Source organism: Oryctolagus cuniculus, chromosome 4 (genome assembly GCF_964237555.1).
Source record: "Oryctolagus cuniculus chromosome 4, mOryCun1.1, whole genome shotgun sequence".
NCBI classification, from domain to species: Eukaryota; Metazoa; Chordata; class Mammalia; order Lagomorpha; family Leporidae; genus Oryctolagus; species Oryctolagus cuniculus.
The window spans coordinates 50,251,968-50,279,110 of NC_091435.1; positions in this window are offsets into that span (position 1 = coordinate 50,251,968).

The window sequence follows — 27,143 nt, forward strand, 5'->3', positions numbered from 1 at the left end:
ACGCTGATCTGATGGCAGGAGCCAGGTACTTCTCCTGGTCTCCCATGGGGTGCAGGGCCCAAGCACTCGGGCCATCCTCCACTGCACTCCCGGGCCACAGCAGAGAGCTGGCCTGGAAGAGGGGCAACCGGGACAGAATCTGGAGCCCCGACTGGGACTAGAACCCGGTGTGCCAGCGCCGCTAGGTGGAGGATTAGCCGAGTGAGCCGCGGCGCTGGCCTGAAACAGTATTTTTGATCTTTCAAGTTAATTTGTATAGAGTCCCCATTTCACCTGAAGGGGGAAAAAAAAAAAAACAAAAAACAAAACAAAAAAAAAAAAAACAGTCAACTCCAGGCAAACTTTGTCACTTTGGTACTTTGATGAGAATTTCTTTCATAAACAATCATTTGTGACTTCCCTTTGTTCTATTTTCCCGCAATGGTGTCTGGTTTTTAGAGACTTACATAATCAGGGCATCTAAAGAAACAGATAGTCCGCAGCCAACTTGGAATCTAGGCTGGCATGTGATGATGAGATATGATTTGATGTTTCTGTCTTTGGCTTTTGAGCATAACGTCCATGTTCAGCCTTGAGACAGATGTGGTCACGTCATGGTCTATAGCTTTCATTCTTCACATTCTCCTTATCTTGTCCTCAAGATTTATGAGGATTTTATAGCCATGCACTGCCCTTCAATCTCTGCCTCTCCAGGGCAGCAGAAACTTGAAGGATTGTCACAGGCCTTATGTTTCCAGACTGTTTTGTTTGAGCAACACATCCACTTTTCTTCTGTTGTCCCATATTGTGAGCAGAATTTCATCAAATATACTGCTTCCTTGAAGAAGTGAGTCACAATTGTTTGACAAAACTTCCAAACACAATTGGGATTTTTATTGTTTCCCCTTCCTGACTAGCATTTTGGAAAGGTGTAAAAGGGAGGTATGGGAGTATAAAGAATAGTAATTTGCTTAAGTAAGTGACAGATGCAGGAAGCTTTAGGTATTGCATTTAGATAAAGCCTCAGTTAAGAGATAACTCACAATCAAAGAGCAGAATGATTAAATGATAAGGAAAGAGAGGAGCATGGATTATTTGAACAAAAGTAGAATAAAGATCTGTGTTCATTTTGCTTGCCAGAGACTAGAATGAGGGGTAAGCATTTGATATAGCCACCTGTTACTGCTTGGGATGCTGGTAGAGTGGTTCCAGTCTGGTTAGTGTGCTTCTATCCAATTTTCTGCTAAGGCACGCCCTGGGAAGCAGCAAATGATGACTCAAATACTTGAGCCCCTGTTCCCTATGTGAGAGACCCAGATGGACTTCCTGCCTCTTGGCTTCAACCTGATCCAACCCTGGCTGCTCTGGGTATTTGTGGATTGAACCAGAAAATGGACAATCTCTCGATCTGTATCTCTGTCTCTATGCTTTTCATATACAATGAAGATAAGTTTATATATTTTAAAAGTAGAAAGAAAGCTGCAGTGCTGAAAGTTGTGGGTCAGAGCTAAGACATAGCTAGAAAGGTTTGTTAGAAATTTTATTATATGAGAGTGTCATATAACTTCACATAATCAATTTTAATTTCTAATATTATTCTAAAATTTGTTTTTTCCAGATATTCTCTTTATTTAAAATGTATTTTAACATAATTGATGTATAACTTCACATAATCAATTTTAATTTCTTTTTTTGTGGCTTTTTTTTAACTTTTATTTAATGAATATAAATTTCCAAAGTACGGCTTATGGATTACAATGGCTTCCCCCCCATAACGTCCCTCCCACCCACAACCCTCCCCTTTCCCACTCCCTCTCACCTTCCATTCACATGAGGATTCATTTTCCTTTCTCTTTATATACAGAAGATCAGTTTAGCATACATTAAGTAAAGATTTCAACAGTTTGCTCCCACACAGAAACATAAAGTGAAAAATAATAGATGATTTTTAAAATGATGATGAAATCAGATCAGACCTATTGTCATGTTTAATCCAAGTGAGAGTCAAGTTGAGAATTGATAATTTCTTCTTTTTTTTTTAACAGAAGATCAGTTTAGTATACATTAAGTAAAGATTTCAACAGTTTGCACCCCCATAGAAACACAAAGTATAATATACTGTTCGAGTACTCGTTATAGCATTAAGTCTCAATGTACAGCACATTAAGGACAGAGATCCTACATGAGGAGTAAGTGCACAGTGACTCCTGTGGTTGACTTTACCAATTGACACTCCTGTCTATGGCATCAGTAATCTCCCTATGCACCAGTCATGAGTTTCCAAGGCTATGGAAGCCCCTTGAATTCTCCGACTCTTATCTTGCTTGGACAAGGTCATAGTCAAAGTGGAGGTTCTCTCCTCCCTTCAGAGAAAGGTACCTCCTTCTTTGAAGACCTGTTCTTTCCACTGGGATCTCACTCACAGAGATCTTTCATTTAGTTGTGTTTTTTTTTTTTTTTTTTTTTTTTTTTTTTTTTTGCCAGAATGTCTTGGCTTTCCATGCCTGAAATACTCTCATGGGCTTTTCAGCCAGATCAGAAAGCCTTTAGGGCTGATTCTGAGGCCAGAGTGCTGTTTATGACATCCGCCATTCTATGAGTCTGCTGAGTATCTCGCTTCCCATGTTGATTCACTCTCCCCTTTATTTATTCTATCGGTTAGTATTACCAGGTACTAGACTTGTTTATGTGCTCCCTTTGACTCTTAGTCCTTTCATTATGATCAATTGTGAACAGAAATTGATCACTTGGAATAGTGAGATGGCATTGGTACATGCCACCTTGATGGGATTAAATTGGAGTCCCCTGGTATGTTTCTAATTCTACCATTTGGGGCAAGTCAGCTTGAGCATGTCCCAAATTGTACATCTCTTCCCTCTCTTATTCCCACTCTTATGTTTAACAGGGATCACATTTCAGTTAAATTTCAACACTTAAGAATAACTGTATTAATTACAGAATTAAACCAGTAATATTAAGTAGAACAGACAAAAAAGACTAGTAAGAGGGATAATATATTAAGTTGTTCATTAACAGTCAGGGCTATGCTGATCAAGTCACCATTTCTTATAGTGTCCATTTCACATCAACAGGTTTCCTTTTTGGTGTTCAGTCAGTTGTCACCGATCAGGGAGAACATATGGTATTTGTCCCTTTGGGACTGGCTTATTTCACTCAGCATGATGTGTTCCAGATTCCTCCATTTTGTTGCAAATGACTGGATTTCGTTGTTTCTTTCTGCGGTATAGCATTCTAAAGAGTACATATCTCATAATTTCTTTATCCAATCTACCGTTGATGGGCATTTAGGTTGGTTCCAGGTCTTGGCTATTGTGAATTCTGCTGCAATAAACATTAGGGTGCAGACCGCTTTTTTGTTTGCCAATTTAAATTCCTTTGGGTAAATTCCAAAGAGTGGGATGGCTGAGTTGAATGGTAGGGTTATATTCAGGTTTCTGAGGAATCTCCAGATCAACTTCCATAGTGGCTTTACCAGTTTGCATTCCCAACAGTGGGTTAGTGTCCCTTTTTCCCCACATCCTCGCCAGCATTTGTTGTTGGTAGATTTCTGCATGTGAGCCATTCTAACCGGGGTGAGGTGAAACCTCATTGTGCTTTTGATTTGCATTTCCCTGATTGCTAGTGATCTTGAACATTTTTTCATGTTCCTGTTGGCCATTTGGATTTCCTCTTTTGAAAAATGTCTATTGAGGTCCTTGGCCCATCTGTTAAGTGGGTTGTTTGTTTTGTTTTTGTGGAGTTTCTTGATCTCTTTGTAGATTCTGGTTATTAACCATTTATCTGTTGCATAGTTTGCAAATATTTTTTCCCATTCTGTCAGTTGTCTCTTCACTCTCCTGACTGTTTCTTTTGCAGTACAGAAACTTCTCAATTTGATGGAATCCCAATAGTTGACTTTGGCTTTGACTGCCTGTGCCTCCCGGGTCTTTTCCAGAAATTCTTTGCCTGTGCCAATATCTTTAAGGGTTTCTCCAATGTTCTCTAATAACTTGATGGTTTCAGGTCGTAGATTTAGGTCTTTAATCCATGTTGAGTGGATTTTTGTGTAAGGTGTAAGGTAGGGGTCTTGCTTCATGCTTCTGCACTTGGAAATCCAGTTTTCCCAGCACCATTTATTGAATAGACTGTCCTTGCTCCAGGAATTGGTTTTAGATCCTTGATCAAATATAAGTTGGCTGTAGATGTTTGGGTTGATTTCTGGTGTTTCAATTCTGTTCCATTGGTCTATCCATCTGTTTCTGTACCAGTACCATGCTGTTTTGATTACAACTGCCCTGTAGTATGTCCTGAGACCTGGTATTGTGATGCCTCCGGCTTTGTTTTTGTTGTACAAGATTGCTTTAGCTATTCGAGGTCTCTTGTGCCTCCATATAAATTTCAGCACCAGATCTGAGAAGAAGGTCTTCGGTATCTTGATTGGTATTGCATTGAATCTATAAATTGCTTTTGGGAGAATGGACATTTTGATGATATTGATTCTTCCAATCCATGAGCATGGAAGATTTTTCCATTTCTTGGTATCCTCTTCTATTTCTTTCTTTAAGGTTTTGTAATTTTCATCGTAGAGATCTTTAACGTCCTTGGTTAAGTTTATTCCAAGGTATTTAATTGTTTTTGTAGCTATTGTGAATGGGATTGATCTTAGAAGTTCTTCCTCAGCCATGGCATTGTCTGTGTATACAATGGCTGTTGATTTTTGTGCATTGATTTTATACCCTGCTACTTTGCCAAAATCTTCTATGAGTTCCAATAGTCTCTTAGTAGAGTTCTTTGGGTCCCCTAAATAAAGAATCATGTCATCTGCAAAGAGGGATAGTTTGAGTTCTTCCTTCACAATTTGTATCCCTTTAATTTCTTTTTCTTGCCTAATAGCTCTGGCTAGAACCTCCAGAACTATATTGAATAGCAGTGGTGAGAGTGGGCATCCCTGTCTGGTACCAGATCTCAGTGGAAATGCTTCCAACTTTTCCCCATTCAATAGGATGTTGGCTGTGGGTTTTTCATAGATTGCTTTGATTGTATTGAGGAATGTTCCTTCCAAACCCAGTTTGCTTAGAGTTTTCATCATGAAAGGGTGTTGTATTTTATCAAATGCTTTCTCGGCGTCTATTGAGATAATCATATGGTTTTTCTTCTGCAGTCTGTTAATGTCGTGTATCACATTGATTGTTTTGTGCACATTAAACCACCCCTGCATACCAGGGATAAATCCCACTTGGTCTGGGTGGATGATCTTTCTGATGTGTTGTTGCATTCTATTGGCGAGAATTTTATTGAGGATTTTTGCATCTATGTTCATCAGGGATATTGGTCTGTAATTCTCCTTCTATGCTGCATCATTTTCTGGCTTAGGGATTAAGATGATGCTGGCTTCATAGAAAGAATTTGGGAGGACTCCCTCTTTTTCGATTGTTCGGAATAGTTTGAGAAGAATTGGAGTCAGTTCTTCTTTAAATATCTGGTAGAATTCAGCAGTGAATCCATCTCATCCTGGAATTTTCTTTGTTGGGAGGGCCTTTATTACTGTTTCAATTTCTGTCTCAGTTATGGGTCTGTTTAGGTTTTTGATGTCTTCCTGGTTCAATTTAGGTAGGTTGCATGTGTCCAGGAATCTATCCATTTCTGATAGGTTTCCCTGTTTGCTGGCATACAAGTCCTTGTAGTAATTTCTGATGATTCTTTTTATTTCTGTGGTGTCTGTTGTTACATTTCCTTTTTCCTCTCTGATTTTATTGATTTGGGTCTTTTCTCTTCTTTTTTTAGTTAGTTGGGCCAATGGGGTGTCAATTTTGTTTATTTTTTCAAAAAACCAGCTCCTCGTTTGGCTGATTTTTTCTAATGTTTTTCTTGATTCAATCCTGTTGATTTCTTTTCTGATTTTAATTATTTCTCTTCTCCTACTAGATTTGGGTCTGGTTTGCTGTAGGTTTTCTAGATCCTTGAGGTGAATTGAAAGTTCATCTAATTGGTGCCTTTCCAATTTCTTGATGTAGGCATCTATTGATATAAACTTTCCTCTTAACACTGCTTTTGCTGCATCCCATAAGTTTTTGTATGTTGTGCTGTTATCCTCATTTACTTCCAGAAAGTTTTTGATTTCTCTTTTAATTTCTTCTATGACCCATTGTTCATTCAGGAGCATGTTGTTCAATCTCCATGTGTTTGTGTATACTCTAGGGATTCCTGAGTTGCTAATTTCCAACTTCATTCCTTTATGGTCTGAGAAGCTACATGGTATGATTCCAATTCTTTTGAATTTGCTGAGACTTGCTTTATGGCCTAGTATGTGGTCAATCCTAGAGAAGGTTCCATGTACTGCTGGGAAGAATGTAAAATCTTTAGCTGTAGGATTGAAAGTTCTGTATATATCTGTTAGATCCATTTGGGCTATAGTGTCGTTTAAATCTACTGTCTCCTTGTTGATCTTCTGTCCTGTTGATCTGTCTATTTCTGAGATTGGAGTATTGAAGTCCCCCAGTACTATTGTACTGGGGTCTAAGTCTCCCTTTAAGTCCCTTAACAAGTCTTTTAGATAAACCGGTGCCCTGTAGTTAGGTGCATATCCATTGATAATTGTTATATCTTCCTGTTGAATTGATCCCTTTATCATTATATAGTGTCCCTCTTTGTCACTCTTAACAGTTTTTGTGGTAAAGTGTATGTTGTCTGATATTAAGATGGCTACGCCCGCTCTTTTTTTCATTTCTGTTGGCATGGTGTATCTTTTCCCAGCCTTTCACTTTCAGTCTGTATGGATCTTTGTTGGAAAGATGTGTTTCTTGTAAGCAGCAAATAGATGGGTTTTGTACCATAACCCAATCAGCCAATCTGTGTCTTTTAACTGGACGGTTCAGGCCATTAACGTTCAATGTGACAAATGATAAGTGGTAACTTTGCCCTGCCATTTGCCAAAGATAAGTTCTAATATATGCTTTGAATTCCCTATGATCTTTTGCTGGCCTGGACGAGTGGCGACAAATTCTTTCAATTTCTGTTTGCTATGAAAAGTCTTTATTTCACCTTCATTCACAAATGAGAGCTTTGCAGGATATAATATTCTGGGCTGGCGGTTGTTCTCTCTTAGTACCTGGGCTATATCTTGCTATTCCCTCCTAGCTTGTAGGGTTTCTGATGAGAAGTCAGCTGTGAGTCTGATTGGAGATCCTCTGAGAGTAATTTGACGTTTCTCTCTTGCACATTTTAGGATCTTTTCTTTATGTTTCACTGTGGAGAGTTTAATTACAACGTGTCGTGGTGAGGATCTCTTTTGGTCGTGTCTATGAGGGGTTCTGTGAGCTTCCTGTACTAGGATTTCTCTGTCCTTCTCCAAACCTGGGAAATTTTCTGCTAATATCTCACTAAAAAGGCCTTCTAATCCTTTCTCCCTGTCCATGCCTTCAGGAACTCCTAGAACCCGAATGTTGGGTTTTTTAATAGTATCCTGAAGATTCCTGACAATATGTTTTAGATTTCTAATTTCCTCTTCTTTTCTTTGGTCTGACTGTATCCTTTCCTGTTCTCTGTCTTCTAAGTCTGATATTCTCTCTTCTGCTTCACCCATTCTGTTTGTAAGACTCTCTATTGTGTTTTTCATTTGATCTATTGAATTCTTCACTTCATTATGAATTCTCGTCACTATCACAGTTTCCTGTTGTACTAGTTGTTTCGTTTCATTTTGATTCCTCCTTAATATTTCATTTTCATGAGAGAGATTTTCTATCTTGTCCATTAAGGATTTCTATAGTTCAAGAATTTGTTTTTGAGAACTTCTTAATGTTCTTAATGTTCTTATCAATTTTTTGAGATCTGCTTCTTGCATTTCTTCTATCTCATCATCTTCATAATCTTGAATTGGGGTGTCTTTTTCATTTGGGGGCGTCATGGTGACTTCCTTGTTTTTATTACCTCGGTTTTTGCGTTTGTTATTTGGCATATTGGAGATATTTGGTTTCTTCACTGTGGTGCTTTTTCTTGTTATACTATGACTCTAGATTAAGTGGATCTGTTTTTGATGGAGCCTTAGAGGCTTGAGATGGGTGTGGCCTGAGAGCTCTGTTTGGTGTGCCAAAGGTGACACTCCCAGGTTAGGCGTGGTAGATCTCTCTCTCTCTCTCTTTCTTTCTTTTTTTGATTCAAAAGGGAAGTAATTCCGCACAGCTGAAGGAAGTTGGAGGTAGTTAGCAGGCAAATGATATACCCACAGGAGCCAGAGATCAGAAGCTCTTTCCCAAGGACCACACAGGGAATCTGTTCTGCCCTCAGAGTGGGCTCAAATTCTCCTTCAGTCTCCCACTGGGTTGCCAAAGTTACAGAATTGTAGCGTCTCTGGAGAGTGCTCACGTGAATTGCGTGAGTTCTCTCCCCCACCGTCTCTTTTTTCACAGTGTCAGTTCAGTAGCACCACAAATTTACTAGGTCCTAATCTCCTGTTAATTCGCCCCACCCAGAGTCAGGTTTTTCTGCTAGGCTCAGGGCCGGTGCAGACCTGAGGTTGCTCTGCTTATGACGTATGTCCAAGATGGCGCCTGCTCTTTGTCTTGCTCGCCCTTGAGAGGTGAGTGGAGAGAGAGAAACCCGTGTCTGTACCAGTCACCTTTTTTTTTTCTCTCTCTCTCTCTTCCAGTTAGCCTGGTGAACTTTTCCCCCCAGGGGTCGTTCCCTCTAGTCTCCTCTCTCCGCTTGCCTGCCGGTGTCTCGGGCTATTGAGGTTCGGCTCACCTCGCGTTCCAGCGTGGGTGTGTTGAGTCTGCCGCTGGTGTCCCGAACTGTGGGCTCCCATGCTCTCCACGCAGGTCCACTATGAATCACGTGTTCTGGAAGAGTTTCTTCTGCTGTTTCCTCCCCTACTCTTCCTTGAACCTGTAGTATCTCCACTTTTATTAAACTGTCTCTCCACGGACTATCAGTGTGCTCCCTTCCTATTCCGCCATCTTAAAAATATTTTATTTATTTATTTGAGAGGTAGAGTTACAGACAGTGAAAGGGAAAGTTGGATAGAAAGGTCTTCCTTCTGTTGCTTCATGCAGATCCGAAGCCAGGAGCCAGGTGTCTCTTCCTGGTCTCCCACTTGGGTGCAGGGGCCCAAGGACCTGGGCCATCCTTCTACTGCTATCCCAGGCCACAGTAGAGAGCTGGATCAGAAGAGGAGCAGCTAGGACTAGAACCGGTGCCCATATGGGATGCCAGCGTCGTAGGCAGAGGATTAATTTAGGTGCTGGCCTTTGAAATAAATAAATCTTTAAAAAAAAAATGTGACTGAAAAGGATTAATCTAGCCACTTAGAAACAATCCTTAACCAAAGAAATTGAGATCAATGGACAACTTTTTCTTCCCTTCATTTCCCAAGCAGATATTTATAAAATGTGTTTTATAAAGCTATTTAGACAGTGCCAATTAGATTGAGCACTCATTAATCAGAGTGGTGGCCAATCTTTCATTGCCTTGTATTAATTCTCTTTTTTTTCTTTCCCTGGTTCACTCTTTCGACTTATTTGTGCCTGTTACCAGAAACTGATGTATAAATGATCTTCCTTCAGGTAAGCACTTTCCTCAACTTCTGATTTTCTGAAAACCAGACGTGGTTCATGATCCATGACTATTCTGTGCACCATTAGAGCTAGCCTTGGGGACACAGCTGTGATGTGAAACAGCTCAGTCTTCAGCTTCATGACCTGTATTATCTAGTTTATTGTTACCTATCCTTATTTCATGTTGCATTTGCATAAAGTATTAATATAATATTCACAAGAATTATTTAGTCAAAACATGATGCAGCTGTGTTTCATCATCAATATATTTATTTTTTTCCAAGCAGACATCATTTTCCTTTTTAAGGAATGATTAATATTCTGCTTTATTTTTATATGTTAAATTTGGTTGCTAAATTTGGCATTCTTTAATCAAATACTACCTCCTATATCTCAAATCAGAAGCAAAAATGATGTTCAATGATATTCTGTTCTGTGTTTTACATTTTCCAACCACAAAGAACATTCTCCTAATCCTGTCTTACAAGCCTTACATTTTCTTTTCCCTTTTGGGCCTTTAAAATCCTCTTTGATGTGATTTCTCAAAAGCAACATCCCAAAGTAAAAATAGTACCGATATTAGTCATGTTCATGGGAAACGGACTAAGAAAAGTTTTAATTTTCTTTAATTTTCTTAAGCTTCACATCTACAAATACTTCAGATATAAAACAAAATTAAACTCAATCTTTCTTTAGGTAATAGTTAGAAATTTTGCAGTTACATTTTCCAGTTGAAAATACTTTACATATTCTAACAGGATTTTAAGAGCCACTAGAGCATGTGGGGAGCAACTGGATTAGACTAAGTTACTCGAATTAAGACTTATTCTATGCATCTGCTCTCCCACAATATGGTGCTGGGAGAGGAGTAAACAGCTTCTACGCAACTGTCTCTTGCCAACTTGAGTGATGACCTGCAGGAGATGATCCTGCTCCTGATTGGAGGAGAGCAGCGTACTAGGCATGTGGGTAGCAGAGTTGGGATTGGTGGAAGAGGACTATAAAGGAAGAGAGAGACAACATGCACCGGGAACATCCATCTGAAGGAACACCTGAGCAGCCCCTGAGAGAGCCGGCCGGTGGTGTGCCGCTCCCCTGCGGAAGTGGGGAAAGTGGCAGGGGGAACTGCCCTTCCACAGAGGTGGAAGGGTCGGTAGCCAACCCGGGAAGAACCAGCAGCAAACCCGGGGAGGGCCGAGCAGACAAAAGAACAGCTCAGGGTCCTGTGTTGTTCCTCCACGAAGAGGGGGAGCGACAAGAGCACACACACACACACACACACAGATATGTATGCATGTATATATCTGTGTCTGTTAAAATAGCAGTCATTCAAATACTCACTATGATGAAATGACACTTAGCTCTTAAATCAGATGTAGTATTAAGAAAAAATAGTCCTTAAATGCTACAGATACAGTAAAACAAACCAGAAATGTATATTTTACTGCAAAATGTAGTCTTACAAAGCAAATAAACAATATTAGGATATGTTTTTATTAGCATATGGAGTGTCATATAAAGAACCTTAAGTCCGGCACCGCGGCTCACTTGGCTAATCCTCCACTTGCGGCGCCAGCACACCGGGTTCTAGTCCCGGTTGGGGCGCCAGATTCTGTCCCGGTTGCTCCTCTTCCAGTCCAGCTCTCTGCTGTGGCCCGGGAAGGCAGTGGAGGATTGCTCAGGTCCTTGGGCTCTGCACCTGCATGGGAGACCAGGAGGAAGCACCTGGCTCTTGGCAGTGCGCCGGCCATGGCGGCTATTTGGGGGGGTGAACCAATGGAAAAATGAAGACCTTTCTGTCTCTCTCTCTCTGTCTAACTCTGCCTGTCAAAAAATAAAATAAAATAAAATACAAAACAAAAAATAAATAAATAAATAAATAGAAAAAGAACCTTAATATAATAATCAGAATTGTAATAAATAGAATTCCCTATGGTTCTGATGGAAGTGAATATGCTTCCTGGCTAGAATTCCCTCTCTCTCTCTCTCTCTCTCTCTCTCTCTCTCCCTCCTTACAAACTTGTCAAATACCTGCATCAATCCACCTGGATTCAAATACAGAAGAAATGTGTTAAACTTTCTCAGAAAGTTTGTTATTTTGCTTACTTTTTCTTTTTCATGTATTCTAGTGAAATTCACAATAGTTCCATTACACCAATTCCCATACAATTGTAAATTAGTCAGTTTTTCATTACAATAATGAAATAGCTAGGACAAAATACTTATGAAGAAAGCCTATTCACTTTGAGAGTCCTGCATGTTCAAGGGCTCACCTGAAGGGGTGGACTTCTTGCTAGCAGGATCTGAGGTGGCACAGAGCCTCATGTGGCAAGAGACAGGGAGCGTGCATGTGTGGGTTTATTTGCCTGCTCTCTCCTTCTCTTCCTATAAAGCTGCCAGATATCAATCATGGAACATCCACCTTGAAGAGCTTATATAATCTTAACTTCTAAACACCTGAGTCAGATTAAGTTTCCACCATCTGAATACCTCATAATGGGAATTAAATTTCAACATAAAAAGACGAAAGATGCTCATGACATTGTCTTAAAGTTCTCAGTCTGGAAATAAGAAGACTTTAGAAACAGTCAAAAATAATTGTATTAAATAATTTTCTAGGCCATTAATTAGTTCCAAGGCTTTATACTTCTAAGCATGCTTTAAAAAATAATCTCTAACTAGAGATATTTACTTTTAGTGATTTTTGTAAAGATTAAATTAAATTACATTTGTTAAATGGTTGCCACACTGTCTGACACATTTTTGGCAGTGAAACATGGTAGGTCTTGCTATTATTTATTGTCCTCTGCCACTTACAAACTCTAAACTCTTTATCATGCATAGCAGGCCCTGAGCAGTTTTGCCACTGTCTGCCTTCTCCAATTCATTTTCCAACACTAAACTATTACTTCTTATATCCTAGAAAATTGGAGTTATATATAGCTTCCTAACAAGTCATGCTGCTAGATGCTTTTTTTCCTCTCTTCTTTTTGGCCCAAGTACACTCATTTGCATTGAAGGCCATGGATTTCACAGAACTCAGTTTAAATAACAGCCCTTCATTGAGGCTTTTTTGCACATTTCCAATACTTCCTATTACAATTTATTTATTTTGTTTCTTTTTACTATCAGTGTACTCTCTAATACATTTGAAGTAAATATATATATATATCAATTTATTGAATATTTTTGTGTACATGTCTCTTCCTTGAATATGAGAACTTTTTGATGGCTCAGGAAATTTCTTAAATTTCTTTTAATCCTGGAGGTTTGGTACCACAGCTAAAACCTTAAGGGTACCTCCAAGAGTGGATCTCAATAAGTAGACATAAGTGCATAATGATCAATGTTCTAAATGCATGTAGTACCAAAACACTGAGATGGATAATGTTTTCCCTATTATGCAATTCATAAACTGCTATATATTTTAATTCCCAAAATTAGTATGTCCTGCGATGAAAGTCAAGCATGTCAATGTTACATTCTAGCTGGGTGGATATAATGACTAAAACCAGCTGATTTCAAGGAAAGAGCCTCCTATGTTCATTTGATAAAGGGCAGATTGAGTGATAAAGATGAAAAATAATGGTGTTTTGTTCTATGTTGACAGGAACATGAAAGTCAATTTCGTATCTGTTCTTAATAAACATATAGGTCAGGAAAGAAAAATCCTTGTGGCATTGGTGATTGCTAAGGCCAGAGCAAATACCTATAAAAGACTCATTGAAGGAAACATCTTTTTGGTGCTGCTGATAGGCTTGTAAAAAAAAATAATAAGTACCATTTTGGAGAGAAAATTTCAACACATACATCACTAATGGTAAAGAATAATGGAGTTTTGTGAATTCTACTCTCTGGAAAAGAAAAATAAGAACTAAATATCGTAACAACTATGAAGTATAAACTCAGAAATAAAGTCTAGAACATGTACTCCACTATGCTGAAATGTAGTGTCTTCCATGAAGTTAGTGGCTCCACACTCCAATTTCTTTTGTCAATATTTTGTGTAGCTGTATGAATTGATCTGTTTTATGTTGATCCTTCAAATTATGTATCTTCTATTTCCTATAAAAATAGAATCTGCTCCTGTACGATATATTCCACAGAGGATGTACTGACAGTGTTATTTATATAGTCAAATAAATTTTCCTAAACAAATATTTGTTGAGATACAATTTTACAAAGAGTGCCCTTGTGAAGATATTTCTAAGTATATAGATTTCATCCACAAGGATTGTAGATTCAGGGATTGTCCTTTCCATAGCAGCTATTCTTCTTAATTCTAGAGACGTAAACACAAATCTTACAGTAAGAAAAACATAAAATAATTCTATGTGATGACAATTCTGAGGAAGATACATTGAGGTATTGTGAGAGTTAGTTGAAAAGCGCAGAACTAAAATCAAACTTTACCTTAAGCTGAAGAATCAAAATTGATTGAGATATTTGGTCCTGTCCCAAAGGACAAATAGAATTAAATAGATAATTCCAAGGAGAATGATTTTTTTGCAATGACAACAGACTGATAAATTCTAGGAAACAAATTGTTCCATATCTAAAGTACTTTGCATGTGGCCTATCACATTGATTATGTGAATTACTTAACATGTATTTAGCATAAATAATGAGACAGTAGTTTTGCTACAAGTTTGAGAAATTGATGATGAATAAAAAATAACTTATTTTAAGAACCTGAATATTTTATGAAAAGAGAATTACATCAAGGTTAATTACATAATAAGTAATAGAAAGCATATTAAAAACTCAAATGGTAGTGAGGGTGGATGGCATTTTTTTTCCAAAGGAATCATGATGATTCTCCGAGGACTGGAATCTAACAGAAATTTTAAAAACAGTAGGACTTTTCTAAATGTAAGAAAGAAGTTTCTGGAAATTGTTTATGTAATAACATGAGGATATGAAACAAGGTAAACAGTTCCAGGAAATATAGAGGCATGGGCCTCTGTGCCAGGGTAAGGAAATAGGAATGTATTCTCTTGTCTATAAAGAAATATAAATAATTTCTTCATGGACAGTAGCTTCAAATTCTTGTTTTAGCAATGCAGCTATGAGAATAAGGTGAAGGTAAAATTAATTATTTTTCAAAAGCATTCAATAAACTGTATTTCATGTTTATTACAGCAATATTCACAGTGGCCAAGACATGAAATCAATAAAGATTTTCAACATCAGGTGAATAGATAAAGACAGAATGTTATTCATCCATAAAAAAAGAATAAAGCCATGTCATTCGAGCAAGACGGATGGAAGTGGAGAACATCATATATGTGAAATAAGTCAAATACACCACATCCTTCTTCATATGTGGAAATTAAAAAAGACAATACATAATATATAGAATGATGATTAACAGAGACTAGGAAGGGTGGGGGCATAGGAAAGAGTTTGAATAAAGGGTACCAATCAGACTTAAATGAAAGGAGTAAGTTCTTAGTGTCACATAGCATGGTGGAAGATTATAGCATGCCGGAGTCTATTAAATATTTTATGAACTGATAGAAAAAAGTAGTTCCAAGCCTCCAATCATAAAGTAATGTCAAGGAAGGGCAAATATCCATTACCTTGATTTGATCAGTATACATTATATACATGTATTAAATTGTCACAATGCAGTCCATAAGCATGCATAATTATTGGTAATTAATTTTAAAACTGTGTATTACAAGATCAAAAAGACTTTACAGAAAATGTGATTTTGATTGGATTCTTGTGAGAAAAGATGTTAAGAAGTGATGGATAGGCCGGCACCGCGGCTCACTAGGCTAATCCTCTGCCTTGCGGCGCCAGCACACCGGGTTTTAGTCCCGGTCAGGGTGCCAGATTCTGTCCCGGTTGCCCCTCTTCCAGGCCAGCTCTCTGCTGTTGCCCGGGAGTGCAGTGGAGGATGGCCCAAGTGCTTGGGCCCTGCACCCCATGGGAAACCAGGATAAGTACCTGGCTCCTGCCATTGGATCAGCGCGTTGCGCCGGCCGCAGTGCGCCGGCCGCAGTGCGCCGGCCGCAGTGCGCCGGCCGCGGTGGCCATTGGAGGGTGAACCAACGGCAAAGGAAGACCTTTCTCTCTGTCTCTCTCACTGTCCACTCTGCCTCTCAAAATATAAAAAAATAAAAAAATAAAAAAAAGTGATGGATAATATAAAGTAAGGAGGAGAAAGTAGAAAGACTTGAAGTCTATTGTGATGGGCTTTCTTAAGTATTATAAGAAATGAGATTATGACATTTAACAATTTATCAGATTTTTAAAAACATTTTAGCAAGATAATTAAAGGTTATAGGGAAGATGATATCTTAAATCAAGAAGATAATTGACAAAGAACTGAATAATAACGATAGTTCAAATAACACCATTAAAGTTGTAGTAAAGATACTTTACTACATTGCATGGTTTTAAAACTTGTGCAACCATTAATGGATTTATGATTATCTAATTTACACAGTAAATTATGGGAACTATCAAATAAGTAAGACAATATGTAGGGGGAAAGAGTTCAATAATTTCTCTGCTCCTAAAAAAAAATGGTTTCTCTTGACACATAAAAGATGTATTTTCACTCTTAATAGACAATCGCTTCCAAATATTTTTCAAATATAATTTTTCCTAATTATTTTTTACTCTATGAATATTACGTTTATGAATTGAATAAGGATTGGCTCCCAAAAGTTATGCAGATGTGAACTCAAAAAAGTCTTATGTAAAAAATTAATGAAATAATGGCTAAGGTGGATGGATTAGTGTTGAAGCTTGTTCTAATTATGGTGTCTGCAGGTGAGGTCTTTGGGCTGTGATTGAATTGGATTAGAAACATGATGGTTGGGAATGGCGCCATGGCGCAGTGGGTTAAAACCCTGGCCTGAAGCACCGGCATCCCATATGGGCACCAGTCCTAGTCCCGGCTGCTCCACTTCAAATCCAGCTCTCTGCTATTGCCTGGGAAAGCAGTAGAGGATGGCCCAAGTCGTTGGGCCCCTGCACCCGTGTGGGAGACCAGGAAGAAGCTCCGCGCTCCTGGCTTCAGATCAGCACAACTCCGGCCATTGTGGCCATCTAGGGAGTGAATGGTGGATGGAAGACCTTTCTGTCTCTACTTCTCTCTGTAACTCTTATTTATTTGAAATAAATAAACTAAATCTTAAAAAAAGAAAGAAAGAAAGAAATATGATGGCATTATAAAATACCACACAGAGGTCAGAGAGAGTGTGTTCCCTTGTATCTGTACTTCCTGGCTAACCTCTCCTTCAGCCTCACCAGATGCCTTAACCAATGGAAATAGGAAGTCCCTTCTTGGATTGTGAACCTTCAGACTGTGAGCCAAAATAAATCTACTTCCCCCCTAAATTGCTCCTTTCAGGTATTTTAGTTAAAGTGATAAAATTTTTACTTATACTTTACCCTTTATAGTTACTTGAACTATTTTCCATTCTTCCAACTTTCCATTCTTTCTCCCCCCTTGTTCCCTGTGCACTTATTCATACTGATTTTTGTTTATTCAAACTGCTTGTCCTCATTCTGCTATCCCTATCTTCAGAGATCAGATGTACTTCACAAACCATGTGACTGATGCACAATATAGGGTTTTCTTTCTTGTTATGGCAACTTTTATCTTGATTATATCTCTTGATTTTTGGTGAATTTTTTGTTTAAATATGCTGCTATCTGGGGTCTTCCCTAGCATGTTCAAAAAATTTAAACATGAATTTTTAACAGCAAATGTAACTTTATACATCATTTGGTGTATTAATTTCTTTTTTAAAATTTCTTTCTTTTTTAAAAAGATGTATTTTTATTTATTTGAAAGTGTTACAGAGAGAGGTACAGACAGAGAAAGTGGTCTTCCACCTGCGGGTTCACTCTCCAGCTGGCCACAATGGCCAGAGCTGCACCAGTCTGAAGCCAAGAGCTTCTTCTAGGCCTCCCACGTGGGTGCAGGGGCCCAAGGACTTGAGCCATCTTCTATTGCTTTCCCAGGCCATAGTAGAGAGCTGGACTGGAAGAGGAGCAGCCAGACTAGAACGGGCACCCATATGGGATGCCAGCGCTTCAGGCCAGGGCTTTAACCTGCTGCACCACAGTGCAGGCTCCTTATACCTTTCATATATTACTTTTATGGAGGACACATTTTATGCATTTTATGCATACAATTTTAAGCATATAATGACACCTCTGAACTCCCTCCCCTTTCCTCTCTTTCTTATTGTTTCTATTAATTTTTGCTATAACATATTTTCAATTTATTTTATAATCACAGGTTTATTGTTATTGATTACAAGAATCACGAATACTACATTACATTTGACTATAACATTTTAAATTCTCAATGTCAGATGTCCAAGGCAAAGTCCATCAACTTTTACGTCTTTTTTCCCTCACATCACATATATTAACATTGTATGTTTTTGTATTCCTTATTTTCTCTAAATAGTAACTGCTTGCCAAGAAAGCTGATTATACTGATAACTTGGTTATCATTTCTTTTTAACTTCTATCATTTCACACAATAACTATTTGATGAAATAAATTTTATATTAATTAGTACATCAGAATATTTCTTCTACCAAAGAAACTTACCTCTGCTCTGCATACATTACATTAAAATATAAGAATGTGAGTAAATGTCAAGGTAGTTTTATTTGATAAAACAAATGAAAGTTTAAAAACTCCATAAAATTATCTGAAAAATTGATATCTGTAAAAAATATCAATGGGAAAGAAAGGGAGGAGAAAGCAGGGCAGGAGTATGGGTAGGAGGGAGGTGAGGGAGGAAGAATCCTCATATTCCCAAAACTGTATATATTAAATGAATGAAGTTGTGTTCTTTACATAAAATAAAATAATTTTAAAAATGCCACTACAGCCTCTTTGTTTTTTGTAGTATTGAGAATGATATTGGTAATTTGGTGAAAAAGAGTTAGGAGAGTCACAGAAGCATACAGGATATATACTAGTTTTAAATTGGAAAATACTACTGGTGGAAGAAAATGGGGGCTTTGAAATGCCAGATTATAGACAAAAAGGTCAATTATCTTAATTTGCTTTAATTTATTTTGCCCAAGTCCCTTAAATAAGGAATCCTTCAAATTGTTCAAAATAACCAAATTATTAAGCCTCGGTAACATGGAAGTATGTCTGAAATGATTATTTGATAGACTGGAAAAAGCACTTTTCAGAAAATAGCCATCTAAAACAGCTTATATCTATCCTCTGACAGTACAAAGTACTTTACAAGGTATGTACATACAGAAAAGCATTCTTTTAGAATAATTTGTCAAATGCTTAAAAGCAAAATGAATTGAATATTTGCAGTTGTATTTAAGTATAGTCATACAAACTGCTGAAATAACTTTTAAGCAATTGCTCCTTAATTTTCACACAATACAAAGTAATCAAAGACTTATGGGAATGTTGATTGAGCAAAAAGTCAATTATTAAGTAGATAGAATAAGAAAGATCAAGAATTGTCCATCTATGTCATCGTATGTTCAGCAAAGCAGAAATAAGCTGGCAACAATATCTGAAAATTCATTAGCATCACTAACAGCTTAGTTAAGGAATACTTAAAAAGTATACATAATTAATTTATTGTTTCTACAACTTTTCAGTCAAAAATACATGATTTTTGAATTACTAATATTATAAATATAATACTTTCAAAAATGTGTCTGTGAGTATACACACAGGGATAAATGTTGATACATATTTGCTTTAAAATGAGCTATATTTGTTGAAAGGACTCTATCAATTCAAACTGAATAAGTAGAGGAATCCCCATGTGCAAACCATGGCAATGTTCCATTCATATCCAGATTTAAGAAGTATTTTGATGCCTAGCTATTATAACTATCTTTTCTTCCTCGAGGTTTATGTAAGTTTTTAAGTAGTAGCATGTTGCTCTCAGGTTCTGCTACCAGTCAAGATTCAGCAATGTGTTAGCGGTTGAGTGGTCACTCAAGCCTCCACCAATGACCACTTAGGCATGGCTAAGAAAAAATCAATAAGGGACTCCTAACAGGTAATCTTTTCTCCAGAGCTCAATATCAGCTGCCAGAGAATTTTGTCATTTGGCAGGGTAAGCCTTTTGTTCCCCTTCCCAATCCCAATATGCTTCGTTTTCATCCGTATGCATTTTTCATCAAATAACTATTTTGTACTCTGATGACATCTGAGTGTCTGATTATTGAAAAACTCAAATTGCGCCAGGAATATTCTGAGGGAACAGATGGTAAGAAGATGTGTGCAGTCACAACTGTCAGTGTTAAGAACATACTCCTGCTTGTAGGTTACAGGCAGGCAGCTCCTGCACTAAGTGGTACTTGACTGTTAAAATTAGATATAAGGTAGTACTGACCCCTCTGATAATCAGAAATTTGTAAGGTGCAGATGAAACAATAAGTAAGGACAGTGTGGTTGAAAGTTGTACTAAATTACAGAGATGCCATACTGGAATCTAGTAAAGACCATGGTTTCTACTATTCTGGATACATATTCACAGGTGAACTAAATGAGAATAATATTGGCATAGCCATCTACAAAACTTTTAAGTCATGGATAGCATCACTAATTCGTTTCTTCAACTGAAATGCAATATGGTTTCTCATTTACTGTTTCCCATTAGCTGGAGAATTCCATTTCAATAATATGGAATTAATTTTCCAAACATTGTAACTTTTTCCTCATTGATTAGCAAAGTAATGTGATGTGTAGCTAAATTTTCCTTACATATTATGTGCTCAGAGACAAGGGGAATAGCCATGTATGCAAACAACCATATGCTGAGATTGAATTCAGTGGACATATTAGACCCACTGTTAGCTAAACTAGCATTAAATTTCCTACTTGGTCTTTACCTACTCCTACTCTAACAAGTGAACTGGAATGGACTAGAGTGACACTATAACCATTATTCCTCACAGAATTCGGTTTATTTCCCTAGTCCCATAGACAAGTTGTTGTTGTTGTTGTTGTTTTTAAACAGTCATAGGACTCACTAAGGAAAAACTGGAAGAATGAGCACCACGGAGTTTGTCATCAAGTTGTACTATCTATACAATTAATGGGCTGGCATTATAAGGAAATGTCTCAGATCTGTAAGCTATTTGGATAATCATAATTTGCGATGAAATCACAGAGCATAGCCTCTGTTTAACTAATATTGACTTTTTATCATTGTATAGGGACTGCCAATTCCCAACTGGAGTAATTTCTATAGCATTGAAAAAACTATGTCCTATCAGCCACTGAAATGCACATTTGTGGATGAACGTTTCTTACTAACCATTTATGATGGTCATTTATGAAGAGTATGTTCACCTTACATGGTGCGTGCTGTCAGGGAGCCTTGTGTTACTCTAGTAGCCTATGATTTTCCACGACAATAGAGAGTTTAGCTCCCTTAAAAGTGTGGGTTGGCAGTATCACTATATGCCTATACCTATATATATGAAATACATGAAATATTTTTAACTTAAAATTTTAACTAAATAAAAATAATGTTAAAAAAGCAGGGAAGTAATATTCTACAGTTGGAAAGAGTGACTTTGAGATTTATATCCAGTACTTGATTTGAGAATAGCTTAGTTAGAGAGACAGATGCACTTAAGACTGGTGTTTTATGGGATAGTAAAATATGAATAAATAATTATTTATTGGTGTTTGGAATTCTTATCAGCAAGGTAATATTCTAATTTAATCCACCAGCTTTCTTAGTTTCTTTGGAGGATGAAGACATTCCATTAATTAAAGCAGTAAGTAATAGCTTATTGAGGAACAGGAAAGGGAAAATAATTAAAGAGTGATAATGATCCATTGTAGAACAGGATTGGTGATAGGAGACACTCATTTCTTAACTAGGTTTTTTGTTTTGTTTTGTTGTTGAGTGTTTCCTTTGCAGTGCAGAAGCTTCTCAGTTTGATGTAATCCCATTTTTCTATTTATCTTGGATTGCCTGTGCTTATGAGGTCTTTTCCAACAAGTCTTTGCCTATGCCAATGTCTTACAGAGTTTCCCAAACGTTCCCCTCTAATTTGATTGTACCAGGTCACAGATTTAGACTCTTGATCCATTTTGAGTTGATTTTTTTTTTTTGTTTTTTTTTTTTTTGTTTTTTTTTTTTGTTTTTTTTTTTTTTTTTTTTGGCAGGCAGAGTGGATAGTGAGAGAGAGAGAGAGAGAGAGAGAGAGAGAAAGGTCTTCCTTTGCCGTTGGTTCACCCTCCATTGGCCGCCGCGGCCAGCGCGCTGCGGCTGGCACACCGCGCTGATCCAATGGCAGGAGCCAGGTACTTCTCCTGGTCTCCCATGGGGTGCAGGGCCCAAGCACTTGGGCCATCCTCCACTGCACTCCCTGGCCACAGCAGAGAGCTGGCCTGGAAGAGGGGCAACCGGGACAGAATCCGGCGCCCTGACCGGGACTAGAACCTGGTGTGCCAGCGCCGCTAGGTGGAGGATTAGCCTAGTGAGCCGCGGCGCCGGCCTTTGAGTTGATTTTTGTATAATTTGAAGGTAGTGATCTTATTTCATACTTCTACATGTGGAGATCCATGTTTCCCAGCACCATTGGTTGAAGAGACTGTCCTTTATGCAGGGATTGAATTTAGTTCCTTTGTTAAATATTAGGTGATTGTAGATGTGTGCATTGATTTCTGGAATTTCTATTCTGTTCCATTGAACTACATGTTTACTTTGTGCAAATACCAGGTTGTTTTGATTTAAAATGCCCTGTACTCTGTCTTGAAATTAAGTATTATGATACCATTGGCTTTGTTTTTGTTGATTAAAATTGCATTAGCTATTTATGGTCCCTTGTGTTTACATGTGAATTTTTGTATCATATTTCTAGAACTAAGGTGAATATCATTGGTATTTTGATTGGAATCACATTGAATCTGTAATTGCTTTCAGGAGTATGGACATTTTGATTATTTTAATTCTTCCAATCCACAAGCATGGATGGTTTTTCCATAATTAGTGTGTACTTTTATTTCTTTATTTGATGTTTGGTAATTTTCATGGTAGATAACTTTCACCTCCTATTTAAAGTATTTAATTTTTTTCTGTAGCTTTGGGTTTGTTCTTAGAAGTTCTTCCTCAGCCATGTCATTATCTGTATACAAAGGCTTTTGATTTTTGTGTGTTAATTTTGTATCTTTCCACTTTACCAAACTCTTGTATGAGTTCCAAAAGCCTTCTAGTAGAGTCTTTTGGATCTCCTATATATAGAATCATGTCATCCACAAATACAGATAATTAGACTTTATCCTTTCCAATTTGTATCTGTCTGGTGGAATTCAGCAGTGAAGACATCTGGTCTTGGCTTTCCTTTTTGGGAAGGTCTTTATTACTGACTCAGTCCCCCTCCTGTTTATTGTTCTGTTTATGTTTTCTATGTCTTCACGACTCAATTTTGGGACATTGTATGTACGTAAGACTATCTTTTTTTCCAGTTTGCCAATTTGTTAGCATATACATCTTGTAGTAATTCCTGGTGATTTTTTTTTTTTTGACACGCAGAGTGGACAGTGAAAGAGAGAGACAGAGAAAGGTCTTCCTTTTGCCTTTGGTTCACCCTCCAATAGCTGCCGTGGCCGGTGCTGCGGCCAGCACATTGCGCTTATCCGAAGCCAGGAGCCAGGTGCTTATCCTGGTCTCCCATGCAGGTGCAGGGCCCAAGGACTTGGGCCATCCTCCACTGCACTCTTGGGCCACAGCAGAGAGCTGGCCTGGAAGAGGGGCAACCGGAACAGAATCCGGCGCCTTGACCGGGACTAGAACCTGGTGTGCCGGTGCCGCAAGGTGGAGGATTAGCCTATTGAGCCACGGCGCCGGTTTCTGGTTCTGGTGATATATATATTTTTTTTAATTTCTGTGGTAGGTGTTGTTACATTTCCTTTTTAATTTCTGATTTTATTAATTTGGTTCTTCTTCATCATTTTTGGTTAGTATCACTTCTGATTATTTTTCTCCAAAAATAACAGATCTTTGTTTCATGATATTTTGTATTTTTTTTTGTTTCATTTGTGTTTTTTTTTTCTTCTCTAATTTACATTATTCTTTTTTCCTCTTAATTTGGGGTTTGGTTTGTTGATTTTCTACACCCTTGATATGATATGTATTTTTAACTCTTTTTTTATGTCTTGACAATTTTTGATGTAGACTCCAGTTGCTATAAACTTCCCTCTTAATACTGTTGCTATTTCCCATAAGTTTTGATATCCTATATTGTTATCTTCATTCATTTCCAGAATTATTTTTATTTTACTTTTGATTTCTTCTGTGTTCTGTCTCCATGTATTTGCATATTTTCCAGAGATTTTTAAGTTCTTAATTTCCAGCTTCATTCCACTGCTGTTAGAACAGATGTGTGATATGATTTCAACTTTTTTGAATTGGTGAAACTTGCTTCATGGTCTAGAATGTGACATATAAGACAGAAAGTCCCATGCAGTAATGAAAAGAGTATCTGTTTGCAACTGTGGAATGAAAGCTTCTGTAGATAACAGTTAAGTCCATTTGGTCCAAATGTAGATCAGCTCTGTTGTTTCTTTGTTGATTTTCTTCCTAGGTGATCTGTCCATTGATGAAAGTGGGGTGTTGAAATTGTATTGGAGTCTATATCTCCCTTTATTAACATTTATTTTAAGTAGCCAGTTGCCTGGCATTGGGTGCATACACATTTATTATGGCCACATCTTAGATTTATTATAGTCACAGCTTCTGGTAGAATTGATCCCTTAGTCATTATATAATGTATTTTTGTCTTTTTTAACAGTTTTTCTGTTAAAGTGTACTTTGTCTGATATTAGGATGGCTATATTTACTAATTTTTGCTTTGCATTAGCATGTAATACCTATTTCCATTCTTTACTTTCAGTCTCTGTGTATCTTTGTTGATGAGGTGTGTTTCTTGAAGGCAGCAAACAGATGGGTCTTATTTTTTAATCCATTCAACCAGTCTGTATTTTTAATTGGAGAAATTAGACCATTTACATTCAAGTTAACTAATGATTAATGCTTATTTGGTCTTGGCATTTTTCCATAACTATTTCTATTTTTTGATATGGATTTCTTTTGTACTTTTGCTGAGAAATTTTCTGCCTTCAACTTCTTTTGTAATGATGACTACATTTCTATGTTTCTATGTGTACCACAACCTTAAGCATCTTTTGTAAGGCTGGATGAGTGGTGACAAATACTTTTAATTTCTGTTTATTATGGAAATTCTTTATTTCATCTTCATTCATACATTAGAGCTTCACAGGGTACAGTATTCTGATCTGGCAGTTTTTTATTTTTCTTTTAAGACTTTTACTTTATTTCTCCATTTTCTCCTAGCCTATAGGATTTCTGATGAGAAATCAGTTGTGAGTCTAATTGAAGATCCTCTGAAAGTAATCTGATGTTTATCTCATGCAGATTTTAGAATCTTTTCTTTATGTTTTACCATTGAAATTTTGATTACAATGAGTTGTGGTTAACATCTTCTCTGTTCATGTACATGGACATCTCTTTCTTTCTCCAATAAGGAAATTTTCAGTAGTTATTTCAATGACTAGGCCTTCTAATAATTCTCTCTTTCCACATCATCAGGAACTCCTAACACCTCTATGTTCAAAGTTTTGATAATAACACTGTTTTTATTTTTAATAATTTCTTCTTGACTTTTTTCTGTCTGACTGGGACATTTCCAAGGAATTTTCTTAGCTTAGATATTATTTTTTCTGCATCACCAAGTATGTTGTTAAGGCTTTCTATGGTATTTTTTAATTTGACATACAGGATTCTCCATTTCTAATGTTTCAGTTTGATTTCTCTTCAAAATCTGAATCTAATGGGAAATTTTTTCCTCCATGTCATGTATGAATTTCCTTAACTTGTCAGTTTGATTTATTTCCTTCCAAGTAATCCTATGATCATTCTTTTGAATTCTTATTCAAGCTTCTTGTTTTCCTTATTCTTGCTTTTTGAATTTCTGTTTTTATTTTCAGGCATTTGCAGAAATATATTTTGGTTTTCTCCTCTGATAGATTTTATCTTTGAACTATACATCTGTGGCTGAGTGAAATGTCTGTTTATCAGTGAAAGCCCACAGGCTTGTGCTGGGTGTGGTCAGGGAGCTCTGATCCATGATCAAGTGTGGGGCAAATACTGCCACATTGGGCCTGGTAGATGTCCTCTACTGTCAGCAGGGGTGGGGATGGGGGGTTAATCACCTCTGTTGGTGTAATCACACTCTCATCTCCAAGGTGTTCAATGCCCAGGGTTTGCCCACAATGAGTGCAACACTCACGAATGCTGCCGCCTGAATTGCATAAAGAATCTGTGCAGTCCTCATCATGAGCATGGTTCCCGTTGCAGTGCTCCATCACAGGCAATCAGGGAGCTCTGATCCTCTGGCACCAGACACAGTGAGTACCCAGAGACTTAGCTACACACTGTACCCTATGGTGCAGTCACAGAGTTGCCACAGACACAGCACTCATGGCTCTCACAGTCATGGGAGGCTGAGGATCTGCTTCAACATGGTAGCCTGTTCATGGTGAGAGCAGAGACGTTCCCAGAATCAGCGGCCTGTGTGCTCCACCTTGGCAGTTTGACCCCAAGCCTGTGAATCCTGTGATATATTGAGAGGATGGGGCAGCTCACAGTCCTGCATGGGTGGCCAGCTCCCTTTCAACTCTTCGAGTCAATGAGAAATGAGGCTTTTTCTCCCTCTGGTAAAATCGTCTGTTCACACATGTCCGTAAGAGCCAATGCAGCTGTTATTGGTGTCAAAAAGGGTGACTTCTTCCCAGAAGTTGCTAGGTATCCTTATGAGGGGATAGGGAAAAAAAGAAATATGCATGAAAGAAATATGCCTTTCTTCTTGCTGGATTAGGTGGGTGTCTTGCTTCCTATTAAGGCTCTATGCCAGACGCAAGACATGTGTTTTTCCAGGCTCTCCCTCTGGCAATATCAGCAGTGGCACAGGCTGCCACAGTCTGCTCTCATCTCACTCTCCAACGCTGGCATATCCTCCCGTTCCTAGCTATGGGGCTTCTGTGTGGTGTGCACATTTGCTGCTGTGCGTTGGCACCTTCCACACTGATCCATGATGTCCTTCTTCTTTCTGTAGAATTTCCACTGCAAATTTCTCTACAAATCTCCCCTGGAATTTACTTCCTCCATGTTTTTCTACCCTTTTCTCCTCTTCTAAAGCAGTACATCTTTTCCCTATTCAGCCATCTTGGAACTCTCTCCAAAGATTACTTTTTCAAAAGCCTCCATACATGCCTATTATATCAGTTCTTTAATTGAAAGTGGCAGCTTGTGCCTATAATTTCCTTTATTGGGTACTTGTATTGTACTAAATAAAAACAGTGCTATTGTCCCTCTAATTACTATCATTGCTAAGATTTTCAAAACTTGATTAAATAGACATTGGTGTAGGTTATGATTTCATTGGTAAGACACCAAAAGTGCAGTCAACAAAACTAGAAAAATTGGTTTATATAAAACTCATTAGCTTTTACACACATACACACACACACAAACGAAAACGGAGTGAAGAGACATCCTACAGAATGAGTGAAAATAATTGCAAATTTATTAACCAATAAAGGATTAGT